This window comes from Heterocephalus glaber, unplaced genomic scaffold, assembly GCF_053883595.1.
Source record: "Heterocephalus glaber isolate CG9 unplaced genomic scaffold, H.glaber_assembly_v1.0 deba00001608, whole genome shotgun sequence".
Lineage (NCBI taxonomy): Eukaryota > Metazoa > Chordata > Mammalia > Rodentia > Bathyergidae > Heterocephalus > Heterocephalus glaber.
In genome coordinates this window covers 16,712,045-16,731,589 of record NW_028258379.1, presented here as the reverse complement: position 1 = coordinate 16,731,589, position 19,545 = coordinate 16,712,045, and the positions used below count along the sequence as shown (strand labels likewise).

Sequence of the window (19,545 nt, the reverse complement as noted above, 5' to 3'; positions counted from 1 at the left end):
ATTATGCTGATTTATTTGAGTTAGCCAGGAGAAAGTGACTCTGTGTATGTGTGTGTCCATCTGTACACTTGTATGGGTGTCCTAGGCAGAAATAAAAGGTGGTTTACAGCTGCCACTACAGAAATTGAAGGGTTGGTTTTTCCTGAGAAGGAGGGAGCGTGGATGACATGAAGGTGGGAAGTCAGGCAGAGGCCAGCTCACAGGGGCTTGTACTACCTTCATCTTCAGAAAGGGGGGAATCAAACACAGGCATAATTTCATTTGTATTTTGAGAGCTCACTCTGGCTGCAGTGTGCTGGACAGTTTGCATGAGGGCACAAGAGAGGGAGGAGGAAACCAAGGGGAGCAAGTTAGGAGTAAACCAGCTGTAATAAATGCTAGAGTATAGTGGTGGCAACCAGAGTTAGGGAGAGAGGAATGAAAAGAAGAGGAGAGATCCTGGGATTCTCTGGCCTATCTAGTGACCCCAGCTCCAAGGTATCTGAGGCTCCTGGAATGAAGGGCTGTGACTGTTGGGACTTTGGTAACTGCCTGTGTTTGGGGACTAAAGAAGAGAGGCTCCTGTTGCTTCTGAGCAGTGTCTGAGAGAATCGTCTATTCAGCATCAATATTAAGACAAGGTTGAGAGAAGCTCAGCTGGTCCCAGCACCTGGAAGGAAGCTCCCCACCCCCATCCCAGGCTCCTAGGGCAGAGAAGGTGAGCCAGTCCCAGCACCCAGAAGGAAGCTTCCCCACTGCCATCCCAAGCTCCTAGGGCAGAGAAGGTGAGCTGCGTGGGGGCCAGAAGCACCCCCTCCCGTGGAAATGATAAGACATGTAAACAAGTCTCAAAAACAGACTTCTGGATCACCTACAGCAACCCCAAAGGGAAATGAGATGGAACAATCTGATACTCAACCACCTGGACTCTGAACTGGCAACAAAAGAGGATCTGGGAAAAATGAAATCAGAAATAATTACTCAGATAACAGCAAAGATTGTGCTCATGGTGCAAGACATGATTAATACATCTAGAGAGGACACAGATAAAAAAATAGAGGATCTGAGGAACATGATGGAATCCCAACCTAGGAAACAAATGGAATCCATAAAACAGATACAAACAGATTTCCAAGAGATTAAAAACTCCATGGAAAGTCTGCACAGCAGAATGAACCAAAGTGAGGATAGAATTTCACATATAGAAGATTGCAATTAGTGAGGAAGAAAAGAAAAATTGCTTAAAAATTGTAAAGGAACACGAGAAATCAATCCAGCAGCTGCTAGATGATGCAAAGAAGAATAACATAAGACTGATTGGAGTCAATGAAGAAAGAGGAGAGAGTGCAGACGACATAAAAAAACTGTTCACAGAAGTGATGGCAGAAAACTTCCCAAGCAGGGAAAATGAACTTGACATACAGATAAGTGAGGCATATAGGACTCCAGCTAGCCTTAATCAAAAAAAATCTACACATAGGCATATAATAGTTAGGATTCCAGAAATCCAACAGAAGAACAAAATTCTACAAGCAGTGAGAGAAAAGAAACAAATCACATACAAAGGAAAGCCCATCAGAATCACAGCAGACTTCTCAATGCAAACCCTCAAGGCAAGAAGAACTTGGAGTGATGTATTTCAAGCCCTAAAGGAAAACAGCCTCCAACCCAGATTGATGTACCCTGCAAAACTATCTTTCAAAATTGATGGAGAAATAAGATACTTTCATGACAAAGAGCACCTCAGGAACTTCATGAATACCAAACCGGCACTCCAAAAAATTTTAGACAATACCCTAGGAAAAAACAATGAGGATCACAACCCCAGGAAACCCAGCAGAATGAATCCATTGGGCATGACAAATTAAACGCAAGGTGGGAGAATCCAACAAAAAGAAAAAGTCAGGACAAGGCTTTTAAAACTTTTAACTTCATCTCCCTAATGAGTGTATAATTCAATCTTATTACTGTACTGATTAGTATTTTTCTGATTCTAGAGTTGCACACCATTCCTTGTGCTACACTGGCTATTTATCATCTTCTTACATCTACATTTTAATTGGGTTGTTTATTAATGAGCTCTAAGAATTCTTTATATATTCTGGTCATAGGTTATATGCATTGTAAATATGGTCTGTTTAAGGACTACTTTTCATTTTAATGATGTCATTTAAAATTCTAAATTTTGATGGAATCTCATTTATCAATTTTTTTCTTTTATACATCATGTTTTTTGTATCCTAGGTAGTTCTTGCCTACCCTAAATTCATAAATATTTTCCCTTATAATTTCTTCTTAAAGTTTTATACTTTTAGGCTTTCTTATTTAGGTTCATAGATCCCTTCAAGTTATTTTCATGTATGGAAAAAAAGGGTTGAGGTTAATTTTTTGTATATGGATACCAGGGGTTCTGGTGCCGTTTGCTGAAAACACTATCTCTTCCTTGGCTCTTGAATTGAGTTTATATTCTATAAAATGCTAATGTTAAATAATCTTTCAAAACTCAGTGGACCATATATGTGTGGTTCTATTTCTAGATTCTCTGTTTTATTCCAATGATCTATATGTCTTTCCTTACACCAACACTGCCTTGATTACCGTAGCTTTAGAAGAAGTCTTAAAATTAGGTACTAAACGTCTTACAACACTGTTTTTGTTTTTAACTTTTCTAGGTCCTTTGTACTCCTACATAACTTTTAAATTTCAATATCCAATTCTTCATTTATAGCAAGTATACACAGACCTGAATTTTTATATATATCTTGTGTTTTCTAATTCTACTAAATTCAAGTACAAGTTCTAGGGGCTCCTAGAGATTTCTTAGTATTTTCTCTGTAGATGATCATTTCATCTACATATAAAGATTTTGCTTCTGCCGTGCCAGTCCTATCCTAATTGTGTCATTTTATTGCCAGACTATTTTGGTTGGGCCTAGGTTTCACAGTTTAACGGACAGATAAAGAGTAAGCATATCTGCCCTTGTTCCCCACCTTAAGGAGAAAGCGTTATATCTTCTCCATTTATATAAGGCATTCTTGCTGGAAGTATGGAGTACATGTCTTTAATCTTTTGAGAAGTTTCTGTTCTACTTCTAGTCTCCTGATAGCTTTTACCATGAACAGCTGTAGAATTTAGTCCAATACTTTTTCTCCAACTAGTGACAAGATCATATGGCTTTTTCCTTTCCTCTGTTAAAATGATGACTTTTGGGGGTGGATCTTCCAATGCTGAACTAACACTGCCATCTCTATAACAAAACCACTTTCTACATCCTGCCAGATCTGACTTCCAATAGTTTGTTTTGTTAAACAAATTTCTATCTATGTTCATACTTTTTTCTTCTATTATCTTTATCCAGTTTTAGGATTAGCACAATGTTGACTTCCTAAAATGAGGGGAGAAGTGTTCCTTCTTTTTTCTGCTTTAATTGTTTGATATAATTTATCAGTTAAAATGTTTATGAGCCTGCTGTTGTCATATAGGTAGGTTTTCAAGCTAGGAATATACTTTCTTTAATAGGTGCTATTCAAATTTTATATTTCCTCCAGAGTTAGTTTCATTAATTTGTCTTCCAAGGTACTTCTTAGAAGTTGTCAAATTTATTTCAAAACAGATTTTTGTAATATGCTTTCTATATCCTTTTAAATTCTGTAAAATCTGTGGTAATGTCTCCTAGATCTTAATATTGTAATTTAAAAAATGTATAATTGATATTGTGTAACAGGAAGAAAAGGTCTAAAAGAGCAGGGGAATTGTGAGGGGTAGGGGAAGGGAAAAAAGGGAAAGGAAAAAATATGAGAAGAGGAAAAAAAATGGAAACAAGTTCTTTGCAAATAGGGAATGGTGGAGGGGGTGAAGGGAGGGCAAGGGAAGGGGAAAAAAATAAGAACCAAGATACTCATGTAAAGATACAAGATCCCAATGATGAATGTAACTGTATTTTATACCTAAAATGTACCAATAAACTTAATGGGAAAAGAAAAAAAAAAAAGACAAAGTTGTCTGTTACCACTGCTAAATTTGAACACTTTTGTAGGTTCTCTTTAATAAGGAAATAATATGTATGAACATTACAAAACAAGGGGAAATTATCTTTTTTTGGAGGGTATGGGAGGGTGTCTTATAGGATTCTAAACAGAGTTCAATAGCAAACTAGTAGAATTAAAATGACTAAAACCAGAATTTTAAAGGTGACTATATACAAAAATCAACGCTTTTTCTCTATACTAACAAATGGAGAGATATACCATACTCAAGGATGAGATGACTTATAAAAATACAAACTCTTCTAAAATTAATATATAAATTTAAGCCCTTCCAATCAAAATCCTAATGTGTTTGTGTTTTTTATTCTTAAATCATGATTCTTAAATCAGAAATATTTTAAAGAACATACCTTATTGCTTACATTGTTTAGATTTCTCTGTTTTTGCTTAATTTTTGTCCACTTGACTTGTACTCAGAATGGTGTGTTAAATTGTCCCTACTGTGTATTTCTTTCTATTTTTCTTTACCTTTCCTATATTATCTGCTTTATACAGGTCAAACATTCACCATCCCTAAACAAGGATAACCACTATCTCGAGTTCTAGCCTTATAGTTTAACGTTTTGCTTATTTTATCTTTGAGTAAATGGAATCATGGAGCATGTATGCTTTTGGGATCTGACTTATTTTCTTCAACATTTTTTCTGAGATTTATCCATATTATTGCAAGTGTATAGAGTATTCATTCTCATTGTTTTATTCAATATAATGTTAATTGTAATCTGTTGTCCTGAATAGATTAAGAAATGCTTAGCAAGGGGCTGGAGATTTGGCTCAGTGGCACCACACCTGACTTGTAAGCGCACGGTTCTGAGTTTGATTCCCGGTACTGGGGGTGTGGGTGGGAAATCCCTAGCAGATTAGTAAATCACAGTTCTGAATATGTTTGTGGATGATTGCAATGTAGGCCAGCAATCTCAGGGAGGAAGACCCACCCTGGTTGTGGGTGGCACCAGCCAATAGGCTTGTAGCTTGAATGGAATAAAAAAGGAAAGAAGAAAGAAGCATTCCCTTTTTGAAGAGCTCCAGTCTTTCTCAGTGGGTCCATTCTTTGCTACCATTGTCTCTGAACATCAGTCTCTGGGTCTCTAATGGAGACTTGGACTGGTGAGCTCCAGGGAACTTTGAGGCCTTCAACCTTGGACTGGTGCTGCATCCTCCATCCCTCCCATTCTGTGGCTTCCATCTTCTCAGCTGAGTAGATACTGGAGCCTCCTCCTGCCTCTGATCCTGTGAGCCTGCCTAATAAATCCCCTTGTGTACTTATGTGTTCCATTCATTTTATTCCTCTAGAGGACTGTATGGTGTATATGTACCACAATTTATCTTTTCTATTATTGATAGACTTTTGGGTAGTTTTGAGTTTGGGGTTATTATGAATCAAGTTGCTGTGAACATTCTTGTGTGTCTCTTTGGTGCATATTTATATATATATTTTCTCGGTATTTACTTCAGAGTGGAATTTCTGGGAATAGAGTACCAATTGGCTCTTGATGCTTGACTTTTATTATTATTTTTATTTATTTTTATTTTTTGGTACGGGGGATTGAACTCAGGGCCTTGCACTTGTGAGGCAGGTGTGGTGCCACTGACCTAAATCCCTGGCCTGCTGCTTGACTTTTAAATATGAACAGACAGCCAATGTCACTAAACATTTGAAGAAAGTCTCCTGTGTAAGATAAAGACATATATAAACACATGCACAGCAAACAAACCAACAAACAAATACAAATATGCCTAGTTTTCCCCTCTCTCTTCTGTCTCAAGAAACTTCATTTCTCTGGGCATGGCGGCACATGCCTGTAAGTAATCCCAGCATTCAAGAGGCTGAGGCAGGAGGATTGCCATGAGTTCAAGGCCAGCCTGAACTACATAGCAAGACCCTGTCTCAAAAAAAAGAAAGAAAGAAAGAAAGAAAGAAAGAAGCTCCATTTTGGGGGGGATGGCCTGATACAAACATTGCAGTGGGTCTAGCACTGTACTTGTAACAGTTTTGACAGGTGGGTCATAGTGCATGTTTGCCATATTTTGCCACTTTTGGAATTGGATGTTGATGTATTTTTCCTTTTTTCATCTTGGTGTCATCATGTAGACCCTTTGGTCAACGTTGGTGGATACTATCCTGGTTCCACAGAGCACACAGCCTGCCATGAAGGCATGCTGCTTGCAGAGTGAAGTAAGCTGGCTTCCCACAGCAGAGACGGCTGGAAGGTGACTTCACTTATTTTGGCCATGATATTACTTCTAGCTTCTTCAGTTGCATATGTAGCTAAGAGGCCTGATTCATCGGCCTGTGGAATTTTTGGTCACTATTTGCCTTTGGTCACTCACTTGATGTGATACATGTCTGCACACTCAATTATTTCCTATATCATATTGAAATAGAAAAGAGGCCTCACCCTGGTGCCCTACCTCCCAAGTGCTGCAGCATAGGTCCTAAGAAAGGCTTCCTGTGGGGGGAGTCCTACTGCCTTCTCATGAGCCTAATCTTGGGCAGTGTGGCCTGAGCAGGTGACATTAAAAAGAGCTGGTAACACTAGAAGCAACTATCCTTGAAGAATTCCAGAGACTGGCAGCAGATCAATGGCAGACCAGTGGCAACTAGTGAAAATAAGCAAAGACGGGTGGTAGAAACCAGTGTAGACTGGTACATTGTTGACTGGTGGTGGCCAGCGGTGGCTGGCGGTGACCTACAGAGAACTCCAGAGAGGCAACAGAAGCTTCTGGAAGAGCTCCAGACAGCCACCAGTGGGATTACCAGGCTCTGCTGCTGAGGAGCTAATGAGGTGGCTAGGAGTCACTAAGAGACACAACACTAAAAGTTGTAACACTAAGGACTGAAGCCACTGTTATTCAAAGCCTAGAGCCACTAACATCAAGGGAACTGCATTTTGCCAATTTGTGATTTCTATCTGAATTGAGTAAAAGAGCCCTCAGCTGATTGGTGACAATATGAAATGATTTAACAAAGCACCAAAGCATCAAAAAGCAATTGAACAATAATGACAAAAAAACCCTCACAGGCTCTTCCACAGGTGAGCCTGGGATGTAGAGCCATATTGTGGTACATCTACAGTAAAACCTTGGCTTGTGAGAATAATTCATTCTGCTCATAATCCAAAGCACTTGCATATCAAAGGGGAGGGAGGGAGAGAGAGAGAGGAACCAGTTGTGATCATGTGTTTGGTGTGATGTATTACTTGTGCTGTAAGACATCGCTTATTTATCAAGTTAAAATTTCTTGGAAATGTTTGCTTGTCTCGTGGAACAATTGCAGGCCAAGTTACTTGTGATCCAAGTACATGCTTCCAGTGTCTTCTTCTCATTTTGAAAATCTCTAAATCTTCACAAGCAGGCAAGTGGCAAACAAGGAATAACTATTTACCACAAATAGTATATTTTATCATGGTTGCAGCTGAAACACAACATTTTTTTTTTTGATACCAGAGATCGAACTCTTGACCTTGCACTTGCAAGGAAGGCGGCAGCACCACTGAGCTAAATCCCTGGTCCCAACCACAAATAGTATAAAATGGTTATCAATTCAAGAGAGAGTGGGATTCAACATGGCTGAAAGGAGGAGAAGTCACGTTGGACCAGCTCAGAGAAAAATCAACTAAAAACACAGGTAATTGGAAGAAAGGGAAGAACATACATCCTGATGTCAAAACCAATCGGAAGTAAGACGAGTAGGTCAAATGAAACACAGGCACAGGACTTCATAAAACAGCGCATCAGCCAGCCCACAGGGCTACCAGCAGTGTGGCAGCGCTGAGCAAAATTCACCACACTGGGAAGTCCCCTAGAAACTGATGGACTGAAAAGGTGTAGATCTGGGAAAGGCCTCTGGTCTCTTTAGCCCTTCTCCAAAAAAGGGCACTGCAGCCTGGCTGCGGATTTCACTTTCACTGGCAAACACAGAGCCGACTAGAGCTCTGCTCCCTCCCCAAAGGAAGGGCTGCCTCCCTTTCTCTTTTTTGTTTTTTTCTCTGCAGTGCAGCTGAAAAAAGTGAGTTGTGACCAGCAGCTTGAGAGAAAGACACAGACACATTCAGGGTTTTAGCAATAGTAATGAACCCTTTGGAGAGGAGATCGAAGGTTGGCAGCTCCCCCACCCAAGTCAGACAAGATAGAGACGTGCCAGTGGGGGTGAAACAGAGGAGGCTGTGCAAAGACCGAGTGACACAGGGGAGCTAAGGGTACAAGGGAATGAGAGCAGCCCTGGGCTGCCCCTTCTCGAGGGCGCCACAGCAGCCCACAGTACGGAGACACGGGTGGGCCAGACAATGACATCCAGAAAGCTGCTGGCTGAAGACCGGCCTTCGCTCCAACAAGATCAAACTCTTCCTGACTTGGCAAGTGAGGATACACAGCACAGTTCTGGTACACTACCTGCCTTGGACACTACCATAGAACTGTGCACTCCAGAGGAATTTTAGTTTTTCTTTTTCTGTTCTTTGTTGGTTTTGTTTCCTCTTTCCTTTTTTTTTTTTTTTACATTTTTACCTTTATGTTTATCTTGTTCTAATCATCCTCCTCTCTTTCCTCAACTATCTCTCTTGAGATTACATTTTCATGTGAGTGAAAATCGTCTCTTGTCTTTCTGATTCATTTTGATATTCCTTTGCTTTATTCTTCATGCTTTTTCTCCTGCCCTCTTCTCCAGTTACCCAAACCTTGGGTGATCATCTGTTGTTCTCCAGTCTTGCCTCTACTACATTTCCCTCCATTTATCTCTCTGTTTTGCCCACTGTCTCTCTTAAATCCCCCCGAGAGGGTAAAATCACTCCACTAAGGGGAAACTTATTGCATACAAGCTACTGGTTTATGTTGGATTGTGTTATATAACTGTAGATCTTGCTCCTAGGTTAAAGGTACCAAATTAATAGTTACCACAGTTTGTCAGTTTCTGGGCTGTGCTTGAGGCTATTGATATTGCTACTTGTAGTCCTTTAGCCAGGATGTCCTACCTGTTGTAATTAGTTGTCCTCGCTTGCACGACAATACTGAGATTGTCTGGGCCATAAACACCACTATAGTCCAGTATCAAATGACTGGGTGCTGAGCCAAATAAATAGCAACTTCTGATCCTTAATAAATTGGGAAGGTAGGATCTTGGGACCCACACAAAGACCAAGAATCACACATGCCCAGAAGACATCTCTGAAAAATAGACATTTCCTGGAGAAGTCTTGATACTAGTGATAAAGCTATCTGCTGTAAGAAATTTATAACCATCAGCACAGAAAACAAAATAAAATTTAAAAAATAGAAAATGATAAGACCCAGAAGCAAAATGCAATTCCAGACCTCCAGCTCACCTAGGATATGTCCAGGAGTCAACGAGGTAGAGGAAATCAGAAGTCACCTCCCTGATTTTTCTGAGATGATAGAAGCAGCAATAAGAAAACAAGATAATAATCTCTATAAAAAATGATGATCGAAATGAAAGACATGCTCAATGAATCTGGAGTAGAAACAGATAAAAAATAGAGGAGCTTAAGAAAATGATGAAAACCATGAATGGCCAATGTAGGAAAGAAATGGAATCCATGAAACAGATTCAAACAGACATCCAGGAGATTAAAAATTCCATTGAAAGTATATGTAATAGATTAAATGAACACGAGGACAAAATTTCTGAACTAGAAGACAGGAATGCAGTTAACGACCATGAAAAGAAGATATCTTAAAAATGGCAAGGGACCATGAAAAATCAATCCAAGAATTACAAGATGATGCAAAGAAGAACAATATTAGATTGATTAGGGTCAATGAGAGAGTTGGAGATAGTGAAAAAACCATTACAAAGCCTGCTCAAAGAAGTATTCATAGAAAACTTCTCAAACATGGAAAAAAATTGTCATGCAAAAAAAAAAATGAGGCATATAGAATGTGTTAGTTACTTTTCTCTTGTTGCTGAGACAAAATCCCCAGCACCAAAAGCCAAGGGAAGGGGTTTATTTGGCTTATAGTTCATAGAGGTTTCAGTCCATAATTGGCTGGATCCAAGGCAGGGATGGCAAACAGGAATTGCAGAGGATGAATAACGTGGTACACACAAGGTAGCAAAGGCAACGAGAAGGCATTAACAGCGTCTCCCTGCCCCTTTTACCTTACTCTGACTACTTAGAGTGGGTAGCACTCACACCTTTAATCCTAGTGCCCTTGAGCCTAGCATTGCATCGTGAATCAATTCCAGCTTCACACACTCTAGATCAAGCCTATGACCACATGAGGCTTTGGGAGGACATCTAGACCCAAACCATGATATAGAACTCCAATGAGCCATGACCAAAATAAATCTACATCAAAGCATATAATTATTAAGATCCCCAACAATTCAGCAGAAGAACAGAATATTAAAAGCTGTTAGAGAAAAGAAACAAATCACCTACAAGTGAAGGCCCATCAGAATTACAGCAGACTTCTCAATGCAACTCCTTAAGTCAAGGAGAGCTTGGAGTGAAGTATTCCAAGTTCTGAAAGAAAACAACCTTCAACCCAGATTGATGTACCCTGCAAAACTATCTTTCAATTCAATGGAGAAAGAAGATACTTCCACGACAAAGAACAACTGAAGAAATTCATGGCTACCAGCTCTACAAAATGCCCTGAAAAATATTTTAGAATGAGATAATGAAGGCCACAACTCCAAGAACACCAGTAGAAAAAAGCCACTAGTCAGGGCAAGCAATTAAACAGAGGGTAAAGACAGGGAACTAACAGCAGAACAAGAATGTGACAAGGATAAGTCAATACATTTCAGTTATAACCATCAAGGTAAATGGGCTCAACTCACCAATCAAAAGAAGAGTTGGTTCTTTGAAAGATTAAATAAAATCGACAAACTCTTAGCCAACCTTATCAAAAAAAGGAAAGGAAAGTCTCAAATTCATGCCATTAAGAATGAAAAGGGTAAAGTCACAATGGTTCTTGTAGAAATCTAGAAGACCATCAATATCTATTTCGAGAATCTGTACTCTAGTAAAATGAAAAACACAGAAGAAATGGACAGATTCCTAGATACCTGTGAATTACCAAGATGAATCATGAAGATATAAAAATTTTAAATAAACCAATATCAGTCAATGAAATTGAAAATGTAATAAAAACCTACCAAAAATGAAAAACTCAGGCCCTGAGGGTTTGACTGCTGAATTCTTCAAGAAATTTAGAGAAGCTCTAATGTCACTACTCTTCAAACTCATCAATGAAATTGAAAGGGAAGTAATACTCCAAAAATCATTCCTGGAAGCTAGTATTACTCTGATACCAAAACCAGAGAAGGATCCAACCAAAAAAGAGAACTACAGGTCAATCTCCCTAATGAACATTGATGCAAAAATCCTCAATAAGATACTGACAAACAGAATGCCTCAAATCATCAAAAAGATCAGATACCATGACCAAGTAGGATTCATCCCAGGGATGCAGGGATGGCTCAACATATGCAAGTTAATAAATGTAACATACCATATCAATAGAACCAAAGACAAAAATCACATGATCATCTCAATAGATGCAGAAAAAATATTTGACAAAGTCCTATACTCATTCATGATTAAAAAAAATACCCTACAGAAAATTGGAATAGATTGTTTTTATCTCAATCTGATAAAGGCTACCTATGACCAAGCAATAGCCAACATCATACTAAATGGTCAAAAACTGAAAGCTTTCCCTCTAAAATCGGGAACAAGACCAGGATGTCCACTGTCACCACTCCTATTCAATATTTTTCTGGGAACATCAGCTGGAGTAATCAGACAAGAGAAAGAAATAAAAGGAATAAAGATAGGAAAGGAAGAAGTTAAATTATCATTATTTGCAGATGACATGGTACTTTAGATAGAAGACCCCAAAAATTCTACCAAAAGACTTCTAGATTTAATAACCAAATTCATTATCGACAAAACCAACACTCAAAAATCAATAGCATTCTTGTACACAAATAACAAACTCACAGAGGGAGAGAAAAATTAATGAAATAATACCTTTCACAATAGCATAAAAAAATGAAATACTTAGAGATCAATCTCACAAAGGAAGTAAAAGATCTTTACATTGAAAATGACGAGGAGGGCAAGGGCCGAGCAGCGTAGCTCCGCAAGGCTCCTGTGTGCCTCAGCCCGCAGCTTCTGCACGTGCCCCCTGCGCTGCCAAGATGCCCAAGAGGAAAGTCAGCTCCTCCGAAGGGGCAGCCAAGGAGGAGCCCAAGAGGAGATCGGCAAGGTTGTTGGCTAAACCTGCTCCTGCAAAAGTGGAAATGAATCCAAAAAAGACAGCGGGAAAGGATAAATCTTCCGATAAAAAAGTGCAAGGAAAGAGGGACCAAAAGGAAAACAGGCTGAAGTGGCTAATCAAGAAACTAAGGAAGATTTACTCGTGGAAAACGGAGAAAATAAAAACAATGAGAGTGCAGCCTCCGACGAAACAGAGGAGAAAGAAGCCGAGTCTGACCGAGCACACACTGTGCCTTATCAGTGATACCTGTCTCCCTTCTTATACAATCCAGAGTAGTATTTTTATCAACTATTTTGTAAATGCAGGTTTTTAGTAGCTCTAGAAACAGTTTTAAAAGGGAGGGAATGCCACCTCATCGCATTTTAAAAATTAAGTTTATTGGTACATTTTAGGTATACAATACAGTTACTTTCATCATTGGGATCTTGTACCTGTACATGGTGTATCTTGGTTCTTATTTTTTCCCCATTCCCCTGCCCTCCCTTCACCCCCTCCACCCTTCCCTATTTAAAAAGACTTTGTTTCCATTTTTTCCTTTTCTCATGTTTTTTTCTTTTCCCTTCTTTCCTTTCCCCTGCCCCTCCCATTTCCCCTACTCCTTTAGATCTTTTCTTCGTATTTCAATTATCAATTATGCATTTCAATCCTTATTTACGCTTTTAGTTTTTCACACCAGAAACTATTTGGTACTACCACGTTTGGCCTATTTATTTCACTTAAGAGTATGGCCTCAATGTACATCCATTTAGCTATAAAAATCTCTAGTTTCTTGTTCTTTATGGCTGAGTAGTACTCCATTTTATAAAAAAACCACATCCTCTTTATTCAGTCTCTTGTTGATGGGCACTTGGGTTGTTTCCAAGCTTTTGCTGTTACAAACTGTGCCACTATAAATATGGGTGTGCATATATCACTGTGGCATGATTCTTTCAATTCTTTGGGAAGATACCTGGCAGAGGAATAGCTGGGTCAAATGAGACCTCGAATCCTAGTTTTTTGAGGTATCTGAATATTGATTTCCATAGTGGTTGCACCAGGCTGCACTCCCACCAACCATGGAGAAGGGTTCCTTTCTCCCCACAACCCTGCCGGCATTTGCTGTTGGTTGATTGCTTGATAGCAGCCATTCTTTCTGGGGTGAGGTGGAATCTCAGTGTTGTTTTCATCTGCATCTCTTGAATGACCAGTGATGTTGAACATTTTTCATATGTTTATTTGCTGCTTTTACTTCTTTGTCTGAGAAATATCTGTTCATTTCAGATGCCCATTTTTGAATTGGGTCTTTAAATTTGGGGGGGTCTGATTATTTTTGAGTTCTTCATATATTCTAGATAGTAGTCCTTTGTTTGAGGAACAGTTGGTAAAATTTCTGTCAAAGATAAGGTAGTTGAGTGTGTTTGAGGTTCTTTCTGCATCTTCTAATCTGTTCCATTAATGTTCATGTCTGGGGTTTGTTTGTTTTTTGCCAGTATCATGCTGTTTTATCACAGTAGCTCTGTAGTATAATTTCAAGTCAGGAATTGTGATGCCTCCTCTCTTGCCTTTGTGGGCCAGAATTGTTTTTCCTATTCTAGGTCTCTTTTGATTCCAAATGAATTTTAGGGATGGTTTATCTAGTTCATTGAGGTATGCTAATGGTATTTTGATTGGGATTGAATTAAATCTGTATAACAATTTTGGGAGTATGCCCATCTTCACGATGTTGGATCTTCCTACCCATGAGCAAGGGGTATATTTTAATTTTCTGATATCCTCTTTGATCTCTTTTTTCAGAGTACTGTAATTTTCTTTTTTTTTCTTCCCCATTAAGTTTATTGGTACATTTTAGGTATAAAATACATTTATATACATCATTGGGATCTTGTGCCATTACATGAATATCTTGGTTCTTATTTTTTCCCCTTCCCCTGCCCTCCCTTCACCCCCTCCACCCTTCTCTATTTGTAAAGATTTTGTTTCCATTTTTTTTCCTTTTCTCATATTTTTTCTTTGCCCTTATTTCCTTTCCCCTATCCCTCCCACTTCCCCTTCTCCTTTAGATGTTTACCTCCTTGTAATTTTCTTTTTATTCATATTTGAGATTTTATTGGTTGTGTCGAGGATCAGTACAGACACTTCACTTTATACACAATTTGTAACATGCATACCAGAAATCTAAAAAACTGTGTATTGTTTCTTTTTCAGTTATTCCAGTGACTTTCCAGCTTCAAATTTGGAGGCAAATTTTCCATAAGTGGATTGAGTACCAGTATCTTCAAATGGTGATAAAGGGTTATTTAAGTCCCACTGATTCACAATTTCATATCATATACAGCACTTATTCAAATTTTCTATCTTTCACAGCAAATTAACAAAATTAGACAAACTGGACTAGCATGACCAAAAAAGACCTTACAGACCGCACACAATTCTGACAGGCAATAATCAGGAAGTACTTTTCTTTTGGAAACAGTTCTGTTAAAAACAACAAGGGGGGCTGGGGATTTAGCTCAGTGGTTTCGCCACCTGCTGTACAAGCACAAGGACCTGAGTTCTATACCCGGTAGCAAAAACAACAACAACAAGGGAATAGAAGTCATTTAAAGACTCTGGGGCTGGGGATTTAGCTCAGTGGTTCTGCTGCCTGACTTGCAAGCATGGGGTCCTGAGTTTAATCCCCGGTACCAATATATATACAAAGACATATTAAATCCATGACTGTGACTCCAAATTGCTATTTAGTATCCTTTATATTTCAGGATATAAAACTAACCTCCACCTATGGAATGTTGAGCTGACACCAAAGACAGTCAAGGCCTGTCATAATTCAATATCCCACTATTTTCTGGTTGTACCAAAAAATAAACAGCCAGCAAATGATTTCACCTCTAAAAAAAATCATTATACGTTTAAAAATGCGATGAAGCAGGGCCCCGCCGCGTCCCGAGATGAGCTGTGCAGGCCACTGTACCACTGTCCCTGAACGTTGAGGAGGAGACCACCCCAGTGCTGAGGAAGTGAGCCATGCAGGGGCCAGCAACACCCCCCCTCACATCTGTGCTGAGCTATTACCTGGATCCACACCACAGAGGTCCAGGGGGACATAAAGGACATTGTTCTGAGCTCCAGAAGATGGAGCAGAAGTGAACAACAGAAAGAGGGTTTCTCTCAGGCTCCTTGATGAAAATTGAAGCCCATTGGAAAAGTGAAGAAAATCTCTGCAATAAAGGCATACCAGACCACCTTAGTCGGTAAGTTGGAGGGATAACCACCTTCCATGGGAACCTGGACTATTTTCAGGGGAAGGGCAGCTGGAATCTGTGATAGAATCTTCCAGAGTTCAACCCAGCAGGAGGTCAGGGAGCTCAATTTGGGCCTTGCAGCCAGAAATCAGCCTGAATCTCAGGGGACTGCTGCTAACTTGCTGAGACTAATTGACTTAGATCTGCACACTGCTGTCCATGTTGTCTATTGTGACAGCAAAGACATACCCTGAAGGAGGCCCTCTGTTTTTATTTTTTATTTTCAAAGTTTGTGGGATTTTTTGGTACTGGGGATCAAACTCAGGACCTTGCACTTGTGAGGCAGGCAGCAGAACCACTGAGCTAAAATCCTGTCCCTCAAAGTTATTATTTTCTCTTATTTTTAATTTTTTTTCTCCTTTCAGATTTTTTCTCTTTTTTTCTTCTCTCTCTCTCTCTCCCACCTTGATCATCATCTCTCTCCCTTTTTTGTTCATATTACTGTCCTAATTCAGATCTCTTTTTTTCTTTTGTTCTTTTTCCTTCTCTCAATTGTCATTTGTTCTAAAGAAAAGTGAATACAGTTTCTAGCTTCCCTATTGTTGTTAGGTTGTTCTGTTCTTGTCTTTCTTTCATTTTATCTTTTCCTCTTGTCTTCAACAATTTGCTAGAGTTTTTGTGATCTTCCTGTATCCTCTGGCTTCACTTCTAACCTTTCCCTATCCTTGTACCTATCTATCCCTCCCTCCCCAACTCCTTCTAAGCCCCCATCCCAGAGGGTAAAGTTGCTATATTGAAGAGTTTATTCACTATAAACATATTTTTGGTTGGTCCTCTATTTTGTTTTAATTCACATGGGTAAAGGTGATAGATTAATAACTACCACAAATTGTCATTTTCTAAGCTGTGCTTGATGTTATTGTTGCTGCTGACTGTATCATGTGGGCTAAGGTGTTGTGATTGATCTAATCAGTTGTCCTTCCTAGTATACTGAAAACAAGATTGCTGAAGAGTCATTAGAGACTCAAAAGCTAAAGACCAACTGTATCTGGAAGACACCTCTCAGAAGCAATCATTCTGTGAGAGTTCTAAATACAAGCAACAAAGATACTTACAATAAGCAATATTGAAGTACCAACCCAGGAATTAAATCAAAAACAGTACCAACAACAAAAATAGAAATGAGAAGACACCTAAGCAAGGCACAAACCCAGACTTCCAGCTCACCAAAGGCAAATTCTGGGGGAAATGAGGTGGAAATATCTGATAATCAACCACCTGAACACCTTGAACTGATAGCACAGGAAGTAACAAAACAGATGAATGAGGCTCTAGAAAAATTCAAAGCAAAAATAATTTCCCAGACAACTACAGAGATGGGAAGCAGAATGAAAGACAAAACTGGACTAGCATGACCAAAAAAGATGTTACAGACCACTTCTGCTCTATCTCTAGAACAGAAACAGATACAAAAAAAAAAAAAAAATAGATGAGCTCAGGATCATGATGGAAGCCACGAATGCCCAGCATAGGAAAGAAATGGAAACCATGAATGCCCAACACAGGAAAGAAATGGAATCCATGATTCAAACAGATATCCAGGAGATTAAAAACTCTATTGAAAGCATTCTCAGCAGAATGAGCCAATGTGAAGACAGAATTTCAAATATAGAAGACAGGATTGCAGTCAGTGACCATGAAAAGAGAGATCTGTTAAAAATAGTAAGGGACCATGAGAAATTGATCCAGCAGCTCCTAGATGATGCAAAGAAGAATAATATAAGACTGATAGGAATCCACAAAAAAGCAGGAAAGAATACAAATGACATTTAAAAAAATCTGTTTGTAGAATTAATGACAGAAGGTCCCTGCCCTCGGCGGGCCACTCTGCAGGTGTCTTGCCTGGGCTGCTCACGGCAGGCGCTCGGGCAATGAACGGCCTCTGAGAGCACCCCTGGAGCTGGTGGGTGGCAGCCCCTCTGTGGGACTCTGTGGAGGGCCCAGGGGGACACAAGTGGCTCTAAGTCCAGCCCATGCACAGTGAAGCAAATTAAGGATTTAATATGAAGCACAGAAACAGTGCCAACAGCAAGTGGTACTTGGTACACATTTGGTTAGTGTGGCAGTGTCTCCTTCTCCCACTGCTGCTGAGATGGCAGAAATTAGTCAAATTCAGTATGAAATGAAATACACCGAAGGTATTAGTCAGTGAATGAAGGTCCCGGAAAAATTAAAAGCAGCACCATCAAATGCTGACCTGGAACAAGAATTCCAAAAAGGCGTTCCAAATGCTAGTGTGATAATGCAAGTTCCAGAGAGGATTGTTGTAGCAGGAAATAATGAAGACATTTGATTTTCAAGACCAGCAGATCTTGACCTTATTCAGTCAACTCCTCTAAAGCCTCTGGCACTAAAAGCACCACGTCGTGTACTTACACTAAATGAAAGACCACTAGATTTTCTGGACTTAGAAAGACCTCCTCCAACCCCTCAAAATGATGAACAGATCCGTGCAGTTGGCAGGCTAAAAAGAGCGCTCTATGAGTGAAAATGCTGTTCGCCAAAATGGACAGCTGGTCAGAAATGATTCTATGTATGGCATTTCAAGTATAGATCCAACAGTTGAAGGGGCAGCAGATGACATGAATGTTGTAGATGCAGCTTCATTAAGATGACAGATAATCAAACTAAATAGACGTCTGCAACTTCTAGAAGAGGAGAACAAAAAACGTGCTAAAAGAGAAATGGTCATGTATTCAATTACTGTTGCATTCTGGCTGCTTAATAGCTGGCTCTGGTTTCGTCCGCTAGAGGTAACCTCAGCACTCAAGTATATTGTCTCACCGGCTGGAAATACAAAGGATTTACACACTCTTTGTTTTTGTCTTTGCGCTGTACGCCGTTTAATAGCCCTTACCCTAAACAATGTATTTCTTCCAGAAAGTAGGGGAAAGGACCTTTATTTGTAGAAGTAAAGGTATATTCTGTCCCTCAGCTGTATTCCCTTTAAGCTAGTTCTGCAATAACACCTTACGTAAAATTCTTTTGCATGTTTTGGAAATAGGCTCTACTTTGTGTTTTTTTTTTTTAAAGAAATTGATTTTTCACCTCATCAGTCTGCACAACTGATTCTCTGAAAGGGAGAGAGAATGCATCTAGAATGGATTTAGAAAGGTATCTGTAAAAGAAAAAGTGTTTTGTGCTGTTTCTCAACATTATTAAGCAGTTTTGTTAATAGACATCTTTGCACTACCTTTCAACATTAACACATTTGAAGTTATGGTCTGGTACCAGATTTAAGAAAATCAAACCACCTAATATTTTATGGTCACCTGTTCAAATTAAATTAATTCCTAACAGTTCATCTAATATGTGTGTGGTTGTGCATTGTTTTCATTTTAGTTTTGCAGATAGTTTTCTATAAAGTACATTTTTACTAGGTCCGTGTGTGAACAATTAAAAAAAAACTAAGAAATAAGGTACAAATGTAATGTATTTAATAAACTGTCAACCAACGTTAAAAAACAGAATTAATGACAGAAAACTTCCCAAACAGAGAGAAAGAATTTGACCTACAGATAAGTGAGGCATATAGGACTCCAACTAGCCATGATAAAAAAAAAAGCTACACCTAGACATATAATAATCAAGATCCCGGAAACCCAAAAGAAGAACAAAATATTACAAGCAATTAGAGACAAGAAACAAATCGGATACAAAGAAAAGCCCATCAGAATTACAGCAGACTTTTCAACACAAATCCTCAAATCAAGGAGAGCCTGGAGTGAGGTGTTTCATGCCCTAAGAGAAAACAACCTCCAACCTAGACTGATGTATCCTGGAAAACTGTCTTTCAAAATTGATGGGGAAATAAGATACTTCCACTAGAAAGAACACCTGAGAAACTCCAAACCAGCACTCCAAAAAATTCTAAACAATATCCTAGAAAAAGACAATGAAGGTCACAACTCCATAAGGCCCAACAGAACAAATCCCCCAAGCAAAGCCAGAAATTAAAGGGAGAGGGGGGAAAAATAAAAAATAAAAGAGTC

The 19,545-nt window shown here is 39.2% G+C and overlaps 2 pseudogenes; both read left to right on the top strand.

Moving 5' to 3' along the window:
* Positions 1 to 12,192: 12,192 nt before the first annotated feature.
* On the top strand, positions 12,193 to 12,515 carry LOC101721408 (non-histone chromosomal protein HMG-14 pseudogene; annotated as a pseudogene).
* A 5,146-nt stretch (positions 12,516 to 17,661) lies between these two features.
* On the top strand, positions 17,662 to 18,541 carry LOC101721761 (mitochondrial fission factor pseudogene; annotated as a pseudogene).
* The last annotated feature ends 1,004 nt before the right edge of the window (positions 18,542 to 19,545 follow it).